The sequence below is a fragment of the Misgurnus anguillicaudatus genome, chromosome 12, assembly GCF_027580225.2.
Source record: "Misgurnus anguillicaudatus chromosome 12, ASM2758022v2, whole genome shotgun sequence".
Lineage (NCBI taxonomy): Eukaryota > Metazoa > Chordata > Actinopteri > Cypriniformes > Cobitidae > Misgurnus > Misgurnus anguillicaudatus.
The window spans coordinates 1,031,502-1,045,821 of NC_073348.2; the positions used below are offsets into that span (position 1 = coordinate 1,031,502).

General features: G+C 36.0%; 1 long non-coding RNA gene across 1 annotated transcript; it reads left to right on the forward strand.

The window, feature by feature from the left end:
- Window positions 1–7,132: 7,132 nt before the first annotated feature.
- Window positions 7,133–13,439, forward strand: LOC141368923 (uncharacterized). The gene is made up of 9 exons (XR_012372322.1): window positions 7,133–7,561; window positions 7,856–7,965; window positions 8,217–8,368; window positions 8,689–8,817; window positions 8,895–8,931; window positions 9,492–9,654; window positions 9,737–9,911; window positions 9,992–10,077; window positions 12,630–13,439. It is a non-coding gene; the product is annotated as an uncharacterized lncRNA (long non-coding RNA).
- Window positions 13,440–14,320: the final 881 nt, after the last annotated feature.

Here is a 14,320-nt window from a genome sequence, read left to right on the forward strand (position 1 = left end):
ATTAACACATTACATATCTCCGGACACATTTACAGCACATCGATACTACATCGATACACTTACACCCGAACAGATAGTCGCGTAAACAAGACTTGTTGAGGCATAAACACTAGTCAAAATATATTCTAAATAGTGATATTGTTTTATGACATATTGTATATTTACATCACACCATACAATCATACTGTTTAACGCATGACATCTCCGGGCTCATTTACAGCACAATGTTACACCCGAGCAAATAAAGAAGCCTTATTGATAAGTCGGCATGGACACTATAGTAATAGTAGTGATATTGCTTTATAACATATTCACATTACACTAATCAGCATACGGTTTAATGTAAGAACTATCATTTTAATGTAAACAAGTTGCCAATTACGAGACGTTTCTATAAAGTCATTATGAATATATGCGTGCAAATAGTCAGTATACAGTATATAAAAGTTTACATCACACAACATTTCAACAAATGTAGGTAAAACTTACTCTTCAGAAATTATATCCTCAGCTGGATCAAGTCTCTCTTCAAAAAACAAACGTTCATCGTCGGAGTCCTGCTCTTCGTCTGAAGAAACAGTGAACTCTTCCTCGCTGTCAGGAGCATCTGTATAGCTTCCTCACCTGTAAAGCGTGTCATCTTCCCAGCGCGTTGATAAGTGGATGAAACTGTCAAAACTCGCTGCTTCTTAAAGCATTGTTTGGGGGCGTTGATCTTGTTTGCATAGCCCGCATCAGGTAATTTCCATATGAATGGCGCGCACACGGTAGGTGGGATCACATTAGCGCTAATGAGGTCGAGCCAGAAAAACTGTACCTCTCTTTACTTACATGTTGATTACACAAACAGACAATGAGTTCTTCAGATTTTAATTACATCATGTAAAAGTAGACATTTCAGGCTTTCTTTAGACATATGTATCATGTTCGTGTGACAAGTATTGGCGGAGTTATCAGTTCATGTTTGAAACGTGTTTGAGGAAAATGGTCAAGGAGACAGAGATGTCGAAATGCACTCCCTGTTTATTTTCTTTATTTGCCAAAAGCACACAGTTTTGTTTTTATTATGAAGGCACTCACATTAAAGTAGAGACTTCACAGTTTCGAATGATGTATTACATGTATGTGTATGATTATGAATGACGGAGTATTTTAAGTGGATGTCACAGGAAACAGGAAAAAATGCGTCAAAACGCGGCCCCGCGTTTTTGGACCCCAGGGGGTTAAAAGGAAAACTCACGCAGAAAAAAAACTGAGGAGTCTGACAGGTCGGTCACAACATTTATAGTAAAAGGGCTGCATACATTTTCTGTCGTTGAGTCGCCATCATTTAGGTAGGTGTTACATTACGAGGGAAAATTTTTTAAAAATCATTTAGCCTAGCCACAGCAACATAAAATCAGATATGTTGATTTTTCTAAATAAAAACTGTTAAGCTCTGGTGGCAACTGCCTTTGTTTGCACTTTAAATAAGTTCAAGTGCACTTTGTACCCTTTATTTGATCGCAGCCAACAAGTGTTGTATATTAAAAGCTTTAATTTAAAAGTTATGCAGCTGTTTGTTATTATATATCCTCCTTTTATGTGTTCAGCTGTAATTGCACAAAATAAATAAATTTGATTTATAAAGGCTGGACTTTTATTGCTTTTCACCCCGTTGGAATCGAAACCAAGAATCGTTTGGAATCGGAATCGATAAGTGGGAATCGAATTTGAAATCGATAAATTTGAAATGATGCCCAACCCTAGTACTATATGATGTTCTGTATGGGGTTCTAGATTGGGTTCTGAGGGAGGTTCTAGAGTGGGTTCTATAAGATGTTCTATACAAGGCTCTAGTTTGGGTTTTCACATGAGATTCTATACAATGTTCTAGAATGGGTTCTAAAGGAGGTTCAGAGTGGGTTCTATAGAAGGTACTCTAAAATATCCTAAAGAGGTTCCAGCTCTAAAAAGTGATTTGTAAAGTAGGTTCTAAAGATTTATAAAAGATTCTAAAAAGGTTCTGTTTCTAAAGAGTGGGATGTACTATGAGTTTAAAGGGCCGTTCACATCATAACGATAACATTAACTATAATTATAAAAATAAAGTTTTGAAAATCTTTTTATATTAAAGAGAATAACGGAGTTCACACCACAACTATATCTATAAAGATACAATGAGCGATATAATTGGGGTCAATGTCTGCGTGATTTTTCCCACCTGATGAACGATAAACTATTGACAGCCAATCAAATCCATTTAAACTTCAAGTGCATGTGCACTTGAAATGACAGTGAAGCGCTATTAACTCATTCACCGCCATTGACGAGTTATCTCGTCATTTATGAGTTCATATTTAACTAATAAAAATGCCTTTCTGGACGAATTTCAAAGTGAAAGTGTAATACCGCCAAAACTAATTTATCAAAAACGGATGTTAAAAAGATATTAAAATTTATTTTAAATGCCTTTATGTTTGATAGTCATTCTGAGTCTGATCTCTAACATAAATTCCTTTAAAAAACGCAATTTTTTAAGCTTTTTGCTCAAAATGTTGTATTTTTGAAGAGAAATATCCATATTTCAGTGGTTAAATTAAGTGGAAAAAGTAAATATAATGAAACGTTTTTTCCCCATTTTGTTTGTTTGTTTGTTTGTTTGTTTGAAAGCAGAGGGTGTGTTCTTTAATTTGATATAATTTGTATGTTTATATATTTATAGAAAATAATTTTTCCTGGAAGGAATTTTGTGAAAATTTTGTTAAAATCACAAAAATGCAGGTGGGCAACTTTTCTCAAAAAGGCTGGCGGTGAATGAGTTAACATAAAATTACTTACAGTGCTGATGCAGTTGATGTGAAATTTACTGTGCAGTACTTTTTTCCACCCACACTGACTACGTCAAAAGGTAAGATATATTTCATAAACTACTTGATTTACTGTTTAGAGTTACGAGAAAGGCAGTGTGTTGAAAACATCTGCTGGTTACCCGCTGTGTAAATGCGACAAAAACAACACATTTACATATTCAGTGAAATGTAAACAATTGCAAAAGTTTTTATTAAAAGAAATATCCAATACTAGTTAATGCTTTGCGCGAGTGCTGTGAGCAAATTAGCATAATGTTATTGTTATTATGTGGACACCAAAATATTTATTGCTAAAGTTATTGTCGTAATGGTCCCGTACACACTGCATGTTAATTCGGTTGTCACTTCACCTTTTAATGTTTATGCCGTTCTGTACACACAGTTTAGTAATTTACAGGACAGACATCCCTATTCTACAACCGAATTAACTCCTGCAAAATGCAGGTAGTGACATCCGCGTTTTTAGAATTTCTGCATAGTGTGTACATAACCGAACTAAACAACTATTAGTTAATAAAGTGTTTTTAAACATGCATCATGGGCATCAGGGCAGACAGGCCATCTGGAGCACTGGGAGATTTCCTGGTGACCTGGCGGCCTTTTGGCCTGCTGTGCAGTCAGCTCAGCTCAGGTTGACATGTGACAGGCTGATATAAAGGAATGAATGATAGACCTCTAAAAATCTACAAATAAGTGCAAAAATGCCACCACATGACCTTACGCTGGCAACACACAGCCTCTTTGGCTTTATCTGACAAATATGCAGCGGAAAACCAAAGGACAATCAGAGACCATAAGTGAGCGAATAGAAGAAAAGCCCTGGTCATAGACACAGCAAGATGTTGCAAAATCACAGAAAAATTCGACAAGGGAGCAGGTCAGACAAGTTACCAGTAAAAGCATGCATTTATTGCTGATTGCATGTTCTAAAGTCAGGTGCTGTATTGCTTGTGTGTACAGTCAACAACAAGCCACAGTGAAACACAAAGGATGATAAGTGAAGTTTATCATTTTATAAAACTTTGTTTTTGTGAAAAACTATCAAAAATGAAAACATGTCATTAATAGGAGTAAGAAACGTCAATGCCCGTGATTTGTAAAACGTTTGAAAAGCTGTAAAAAATTTACATATTAGTCCTGTCAAAACGTTGATATTATACGTTTCAGTGCGTTTTAAACGTAAGTAAATGTATCTATGGTACAACCACGTTGAAATATAAAAATACACATTCTAATGTGTATTCTAATGAGGTCATGTTGGAAAAGTACAGTTGTACAGTTTAATTTTTGCATCTTGAAAATATGTTTTATGTTCTGTATTATTGTGTTGTGTTTGTTTCCTTTTTAAAAGATAACAGAGCCTTTAAATCTCCTTTATATAAGCTTTACAAAGCATAAATAGTCCTTACCTTAGATGAGCTTGACGTGCAAAACGATTGAGAAATCATGGAAGGGAATTTCATTGTTCACAGTTAATGGTGGAGGACATGTGGGCAAACATTCTTTGGTGCCATTCCTGATTAACCAGAAAATAAGGTAGGAAGACTTAATTTACATATGGTTATGGTTGTCTGGTGGAAGAGTTTGAGAGGAGAGAGGGGCGTTCCTCCCGTTAGACGTGAGTGGAAAGACACCGTAAGGATAGTGTTCAACTAGCTCTGGCCCGATTTACTTTACAAAATCTGCAAAAGTCGTTCATAGCCATGTTAACTCTATTTCGCTCGATGGGTTTGTTTTCACATCATACGTGTATTTTACAGCAGAGATACGATGCGGCTGAGCCGGCGCACAACGCACATCATATCCAAATGTTATGTGATTGGCTTACGTTTAGACCAATGATTTTAAACTTCAGACAAGCCCCTCCCACGAGACGGAAAACGATTGTCAATTATGCCCAGCCAGACTCTGTATATGAAGCGAAGCGAAATAGCAGAGGATGGTATTACCAGGCTAGAATTTATCATTAATAAAGTATGAAAAGACACATTATACACATTATATATATGCTTATAAATCTATATAAATCTATGCTATTGGTTGGTGCTGCATTTAATTCGTTAATATATATTTGTAAGTCATCTTGGTGCTGAATATGACGCCCTGAGTTTACTGCTTGTGAAACCCATAGATGCTAGTATAATAGCGAATACGCGAAAAGTGAGTCATGAATGAGCTTTACAACGAGAAAGAGCAACGTGAAAATTAAGCGTTCAGTATGAAAAAGATTACTAGAGTAGGCTATGGTCTTGTAACTCTGTATACCGGTGTATCACGTTAGATTACAAACAAACAAGAAAAAACACAGTATACCCACTAGGAATGGTCAAGGATTTCCGTATACCCATTTTAAAAAGCGTGAGGATACTTAACGGTGTGTGACAAACCTTTGACACTTTCATTCATAAATTGACATCTGAATCACTCACCATTCGCATGCTCCACTTGCTACTTTGGCGGGTTGAACATCATATACAGTCGGCTCTTTGGTATTTGGTGCGTTTGACTTCGTGCGGCACTGCGCGATCCGATCATCATATGAAATCAAATTATCACGGCACAAAAGTGACTGTAAAGCCGATTGGTGTATTCATGTGTTAGACACAAAAAACCCAAGTGGAGAAGATGACCATTAATTAATTTTTGCGTCTGATATGAACGTAATACATTAAAACCTTGAACGTAGATATAAAAATTAACACTTTTTAGAAGTTTAAACTGTGATTCTGTGTTAGCAAACATGCTGAAAGAGCCAAAAAAACAATTTCAAGTATTTTCTTAGGAAACGTAATTATTTTAATGTTGAAAATACAAGTCTTTTATTGAGGGTATTATTTCCTACTGTATTGTATGTTGGTTTTGACATTCCAAAATCACACAGGAACAAATTGGGAAAGATTGTTAAAACATGTGGAAAATTATTGGTAGGCAACAGGTAGACCTACAACTATATCTAACCAGATTGGTACAGAAGTAGGGTGACTTGTATAATAGTATTTTGTGACATAAGTCCGGACAACAACATGCACTTTTTACCTTTGTGTGGATCACAAGTCGAATCCAGTTTGTTTCAGATGTGTGAATCATTCAATGACCATTTCTGTCCACAAATATGTACAATCTGTGAAATATAAATATATAGTCTATTGTTTATATCAGATTTTGCATGAATGTCTGGTATTAGAATATAATATACAATCTGAGGACTATTTACATTGTAACACTGTATATTAAACTTTAGGTACCGGTAAAAACATGAACCCGCCTTCAAAGTGTGTATTTAAAAGTAGGGAGGTAGTATAATAGATAATCCAAACAGCGCTGTTGAAAAACGTGACGTCCTTTAGGGATGTAACCAATCGCTCCCTCATTCCTCCATCAGCCAATGACTTCATAGAAAATATTGATAGACAAAACATGTAACCAATTAGATAACTAATTCAACGATTTTTGTGTGACTTTCTGTGTGTGTTCGACTTCATGCTGCGCTGCAAGAACTGACAGAAAGATGATGTCAAAGTACTCTCGCATTACTTTAACGTCATCCGACTGCAGCGCTGCATAAAGTCAGTGATGCGGCTGACGTACGACGCAGCTGACTGTAATCTGTTCTGCCCCAGCTTCTTTTTTTTTCTTTTGTTTTGTGAGCCCGAGCTTCGTTTATAGTCTATGGAGATGCATGCTGTAAGTCTAAAAAAACAACTTGGCTAACATGTCTGTGGGACAGGTCAGCCGCGTCACCACAGTCCCATTACTTTACGCGGTTCACAACAGAACCGAAAGAGAAGACAATGCTGAATAAAGTCGTAATTCTTGCTATTTTTGGACCAAAATGTATTTTCGATGCTTCATCACATTCTAACAGACCCACTGATGTCACATGGACTACTTTGATGATGTTTTTATTACCTTTCTGGACATGGAAACCGTACATACACTCTTAGAAGACATTGAACCTTTAGAGTTAAAAAAAGAACCTAGAAGTTCAAATATGAACTTGTAGTAATTATAAAGGTTCAAAGTTGAACTTACAGGTTCTATGAATAACCCTTGGTAATTTGGACAGTTCTTTTTAGAACCTTTGTTGTGGCCAAAGAGTTCATTTTAGAACTGACCTTTTGTGAAGGTTCCTTTATTAACCTTTTCTCAAATGGAGTCGGACTGTTAAGATTTTATAATTGTATAGACTAATAATAATAATAATAATAATAATATCCTTAATTAACATTAACAAAGAGAGAGAGAGAGTGTGTGTGTGTGTGTGTGTGTGTGTGTGGTTGCGTGCGCGTGTGTGTGCAGTAGCCTACTGTATGTGCAGTGCATAGACATATAGCCTAAGCTTCATTTGGTTCTATACAAATGAACTGAATAGATGGTTTGCGACAGATACCTATAACACACACTAAAAGCATCTCCAAGTGTCATTCAGAACTTATTTAATGCATGCATAATAAAATAAATAAGATACAGTGCTGGCCAGACCATAATCTTTTAACAATGGCCACATCCAATGAAACAATGTTTAGCTGTCAGCAAACGTTGTAAGTCAATGAAACCGAGACCTATCAGCACCATGACGTAATCAATGTTCACGACATAATTCCAGCAGCCGCAGTCGCGCATACACGCGCAAGATTTCACGTGCAAAAACCGTTACAACCGTTGCAGCGCGAGCACAGGGACTGAGAGGAACAGCGCACCTATCTGAGGTAAAACCTAACAATTTTACTATTCACTTTATAAAAAATTGAAGATAACATTAACGTTATGTAGCCTTATGTTAATATTAAAGCGTGGGCTGCATATTTTGAGTGTTTTTGAAGATCTAAGACCGGATGTCTAGAAATAATGGGAATCTTCAGTTCCGACTCACAAATGTGATGTAACCTATTTTTGATATAGTGCTGTAAATACATTATTAATAGTATATAAATGTATATTTATTTTTGCAAATGAACTGTTATGTGATATCAGTCTCCTCTAAACTGCAATTATTTTTCTAGGGACTGAAACAAATATGAGCACAGAAGTTATTCAATGGACTACTCAAGATGTGACTGGTTGACTGGAAAAAGTTTCCACAAATTTATCCTAATTTCCTAATTATTTCAAGGTTGATCTCACAGGAATGCCTACTCTTTTTAACTGTGTCATATGCAGCAAACCAACATTTTCTATAAACAGACATATTGGCCTTTATCACCAAAATAGCCCAACATTTGAATTCACACGTGGATTAAATAGTTGTGGCAAAATAAACAAAATCTTAATTTCCTATAGATTAGGTTAAAATGTATGTTTGCTGCAATATATAATTCAGAATGCAATTTTGTTAAAATTATCATCTTCTTCTCCTTGTTTTAGAGAATGAAATTGATGGGGATACGTTACTTAACCTAACTGAGAATATGAGCTATAATGTTTTCCTAAAATAAAGGATCAAGTTAAATTCATTAGACTACACAGAAACAAATAAAGACTGAAATGCCTACCAAGACTACACACATCAGTCATGAGTAAGTGTTTTACATCTAATTACTTTACACTATAAAAAATATGCAGCATTTTTGTCGAATTAACAATATTTTTGTTACTTTAACTTAAAAAAATATAGTACACTTTAATATAAAATTGTATAAGTTATGTCAACTTTTCATCAAATGCTCCAGGCAAGTATTACATGTTCATCAAATACTTCTGCCTCAGGCTATTTAGAAACAACAGTTTGTTGACAGAATCCATTAAGAGTCTGATAAAAACGCTAATTTACAAGAAAGCATGTACAAGGCACACTTAGAGGGTTTTGCATCTGAACTTATATATCTTCCATTTTCAGGTGTCCAACAAGTTACCAATTAAACAAGGTGTGATTATCCCTTGTCACCAAATAACAGTTCTTGAGAGACTGTTAAGAGAATGGAACCACAAGATTTCATCAAAAGTCCAACAGATAACCAGTGCAGAGGTAAAGCATGTCAGACAAAGTGACACCTTAATGGACAATTATAATTTTAAAATGCTTTGTGTTTTTTATTTTATAAGACTGAGGAAAACCAAGACATGTACAGCCTAGAAAGAGGTAATTGTCACAAACACACTGTTCTTCAGGATTCAGTAAAAGCAGCAGTGGCAGCTCGTGACTGCTCATCCGAGGGGCGCTAATTCCAAATAAGTGTTCGGAGTGTCATGTGTGTTGAATGCGTTTTAAAAATATGTGTTGGTTGCGTCATGTGAACCATGTGCATCACGTGTTTTGTCAAGGTAGGTGCCTGCTGCACACGCGTCAAAACCATTTATGATAAAAGAGATGCTCACGTTCACAAAATACACACAAGACACTCCCTTAACAGTACATTCTGATTACACATGAGATTATGCGAGTATCTGGCAAACGCGAGTGTCTCTTTTATCATAAACCCTTTAGACACGTTTGGAGCAGGCACTTATTTTGACAAGACACGTGATGCACACAGGATCTCTCATAGCGCAGAACACATATTTAAAAAAAAAAAAGGAACCACACACATCAAGGGCTACATACATATTGTGACGAACTTCGCATTGAGCGCTCTCAAAAAAAGAAGTCACCGGCCGCCACTGAAAATCAGTAAAGTTAATAATGCATACATTTGTGGAAAGTCTGAGCAGGGGAAGATGATTACAGCATTGGGGTGCACTTTGAAAAAATGAAAACAAGAATGCTTGAAAAAACACCAAATATTAAACTTTTTAGAGGACTGCATGGCATAGACAATGACTTATAGGACTAAATCCCTATCCAGCCCTTAAAGTCCCTTCAGTTGTGAGTAGAATATTGTTCAAATTTAAAAAGCAAAAAAATAAATATTGTATCTGTTAATATTTTCATTATTGGATTCTGACAGCTTGCATTTGAGGTCCAAAGCATACTTGACACAGACATTGAAAGAAACATGCTGAAGAATCTAGGCCTGGTGGCACAGAAAGTGATTAATGAGTGCCACAGAAGACATTTTGGAGTGCATATCTGTACCGAACTGGATGAAGCAAAACAAGCCTACATTGATTTGGCACCCAGAGGTAATGTAGCATGTTAAACTAAGAATGACAATAAACAATGCAACTATATGTCAGATGCAATTTCATAATTTTTATTAAAGGTCTCTCAATGGCTGCTGCTGCTGCTACCATGTTGCTTCCATTTCTTTTCAAGGAGAGCCCAAGATTCCTTTATGTCATTAATCAGGTGAGCGTATGTGGCTAAATTTATCTTTTAAGAGTTTAAATCTATAATAATCCTTTTTCAACCCTATCTTTTAATATCAACTTTTTAAAGCCGGTAATGCATTGTGACCAGTGGCGGCTGGTGACTTCTCTTCCGAGGGGCGTTAATTAATAATATGTGTTCGGAGTGTCATGTGTGTTGCTTGTTATGTCAAATATGTGTTCAGCCCGTCATGTAAACCATGTGCATTATGCGTCTTGTCAAAATAAGTGCCTGCTGCACATGCATCGAAATGATATGATAAAAGACACATACTCGCAAGACACTAACTTAAAGGTGCTGTAAGACAATTTCCTGAATAAATATAGCACCTCCCCAAAGGATACTGCATGGGGGGCAACGTGAGTGCTCGGGAAAGCAACTCTCTACGATTCACAGTGGACTTCCCACTGAGAAACATTTGGGTTTCAAAGACACACCTTTAGGGTGTCATACATTTGTATTCTTATTGTCTCAAAGCAAACTGTATATGAAATGCTACATGCACAAAGAATCTAAAATCTGTATCTTATTTGTTTTTCATTGAAATATCTCATTGCAAGTGGTTACAATGGTCTCACCCATATAACAACAGAATACAATGTTAAAGTATATGTGAAACTTCATTCAATGTTAACAGACACCTCCCATTCCAAGCATAAACCAATCACCCGCTGTATACAGATTAAGGACAGCCCTTAGTTTTACAACAACCAATCAGTAACAAATTCCTATATGCTTTGTTCTCTGGTTATTTAAGGAGATGTGTACAAGATTTGGGCGGGACTTTCAATATCGAGAAATGCACCCCCATGATGCTGTATCTTTGATATAGCATCATGTATTTTATTTTACTTTGAGGAATCTGTAACCAGATCTTCATCTCATTACCAGGTATGCAATGGTTTTTCGTTTGTTTTGTATTTGAATTGGAATGTAAATTGGCTTCTGAATTATGTTTTTCCTTACCTGGTTAATAAATTGTTATGTTTGGATTTATTCTGCGGCTACGAAAGTTATTGACATGATTAGTAAATTACGATGTATCCTTGTTTCCGCAACGTCTGAAAATCAGGCTAGTACCGGAACAAAATCCCAGACTAGATGGCATAGTAGTACATCAGCGGAGGATTTTGGAGATCCGACTAGCACTTGGCGCTAGTTTAAGTTAAATTAGATGCGTGGAGGCTAATTTCCGGTTTAGAGTAACAAGTAAATGTTGTCTGACCACTCTAAATCAGATGAGCCTCAGCCTCTGGTTATTTCAATATTAATCTATCTAAGTTGCATATTAAATTATGGCACGACTATACAAAGCTATCGTTGGAGAAGACGGTCAGTTTGTTTTATGATAGTGGTCGTGAGCCTCTGGTTAGAAATAAATATTGTAATAATTAAGTTGCACCTCTATGGGGACTAAATAAAGTATGTTCAGAGATGAGCACGCATAAAAGGCGGCCTTCTGAACATATGGTCAAACCTCTAGCAGCGACCAAGCCTGATTCGGTTGTGATCGTGGGCCCGCATGATTATTAAATATTAATAAACGGCCGGTGCGTGAGTCCAAAGCGACATGAGTAGCCGAATGAACGGATGCAATAACAAGTAGGGCTAAACAAGAATAACCAAACATCCACCCAAATTCTGTAACTGTTAAAAGTAATCATCAATCCAATTAATATTAACATTATCTTGGAGTCAGATAATAATACAAAATTGCATAAATGCCAAAACGTCACTTGCAAGCGCCGGAAAAGACTGAACGCGCTATTACCCTTCGTTTGGATTCCGTCGTTGGGCCAAACGGATGGATGGGGCCACATTTTGCCCCTTACAGTGCAGTGTGTGAATTTTAGCAGCATCTAGTGGTGATGTTGTGAAATACAACCAACAGCTCAGTCCACTGCTCACCCCTCGCTTTTGAAACACATAGAGAAGCTACGGTAGCCGTCATCAGACAAACATGTCATCGTCTGAGACAACTTAGTAAAAAAGTTTGTCCGTTGAGGGCTTCTGTAGAAACATGGTGGCACAAAATGGCGACTTCCATGTAAGGGGACTCTTATGTATGTAGATAAAAACGTCTCATTCTAAGGTAATAAATAGATAACTGTTCATTATGAAAGGTCTTTATACACCCCTGATAATATAGTTTTGTATATTATTTTGCATTTCTGTCAAGAGATCCTTCTAAAAATTGCACACTGCACCTTTAACAGTAAACTCATTACACACTTTTATCATAAACCTCTTAGATGCATGGGCAGCATGAACTTATTTTGACAAGATGCATGGTGCACATGGTTCACATGACGCGCCGAACACATATTTTGAAAGAACGAACCACACACATGGCGAGCTTCACATCGTGCACCCTCAAAAGTCACTGGCCGCCACTGATTGTGACAGGTAAAAATTCCTAATAAAGCATCTGAACTGGGAAGTTGGAATGTTTTTAAAGTTAAAAATAATATTTGTTTATAATATTAAATCCAAGTAGGAGCTTTGTATAACATTATCACTTTCTTGTTTAGGTACCAAATACACCCAACCCAGTTCTATATATAAAAGGAAGCCCTTTGGGTGCAGATTCAATCCTGGAGATAATGATGGAAGGTGTAAAAGTCTTTGAGGTAGAAGATGTCACTATAGCGCTTGTGCAGTCTACTTCATCTTCAGCATTGAAAAATTAATTTTTAAATTAATGTATGCTTATGTAAATGCATAAAGTGGAAAGTAAATACATGATGTGGATGAATCAACATTATTTTAAAAGATATATTCTAAATATCTATATATATCAATATATTGAATATACTGTAAAAATGTCATGTATGTATGTAAAGAAACAAAACAAAAATGCCACCTGCAGTTATTAAAATGGCCAATTTCTTGTTTAAATGAATGTATGTTTATGTAATGGCATAGTGTAGAGTGTAAATACATGATGTGGAGGAATCAACATTATTTTTAATTATATTTAAATTATACCACTGGGCTGTTGAATGCTTTATTCTGATTGATTGAGAAATATTCCATGGGTATGCATTATTTTCGATAACTGCACACCTTACTTGTCAAATGTCTTAAAAATAGCCACCAGAGCAATGTTTGTGATAATCGTGATATAAGCAGAATAATTGACTCTCGAGGTGTAACGGTAACCCGCTTCGCGTTGTGCCACATTACCACCTTGGGTGTGCATTATTTTCTTATAATTCAATGGCCTGTTGTCAATTATTCCTTACAATGATATATTCAGTTACATTCTGTTAAATGTTGAATGAATTTGTTAATGTTTGTTTAAATTGCTGTCATGTTTGCAATAAACATTTAATAAAGTATCATGATGTTGTGTCTGTTATGAAAAAGTGTAATGATAGTAATGAATAATAATAGTCATAATTATTATTATTATTATAATGTCCAGAAGAAGGTTCAAAAAGGAACTCTGCTAGTTCTTTAAAGCGCCTTTAAAAGAGGGTTCTAATTGGAACCTTTTTAAAAAGGTTCAAAAATGAACCTTAAAGGTTCCCCCACAGTTGTAATCTCCAGGAACTTCAAAAGGTTCATTTTAGAACCTTTTCTTTTTAGAGTGTAGATTATCAATGGAGGGACAGAAAGCACTCGGACTAAATCTAACATTAAAACATTTTAAACTGTGTTCTGAAGATTAACGGAGCTCTTCCGAGTTTAGAACGACATAAGGGTGAGTCATTAATTACATTTTCATTTTTTGGGCGAAATCCTTATTTAGTAGTCACGCTGTTCCCTTTGGGAGTGTAATGGGAATTTATATCTTTACATCGTCAATGAAATATATTTTATGGATTGCTTCTTCTCTATTCTAATGTGTGTGTCTTACATGCCATTTTCTGTTTGCACAAGCTGTAACTTGTAAAAGGAAGTCTAAAACAGGGTCCTTGTGGTAAGGCCTGCTAGATCTGTTTTTTAGGTGTGAAGATGTGCATAAGCGAGGGCAAAACAAACCAAAGCCGGTAATCCAGTATGTAAATACACATAGACAATGACGCCCCCTCCCCGCTGCACGCTAGAATCTCCGGAAAAACAAGCCGATTTCAACCGCAAAATGTATCCTTTTAAATATACAAAAATTGCTATATACTGCTAAACTGCTAAATAAAATAAAGTTGTTGTTGTTCAAACATGATCCCAACAACCAGATTCTGAAAAAAACAAAATTTTGGAAAAAAACCTCTCATTA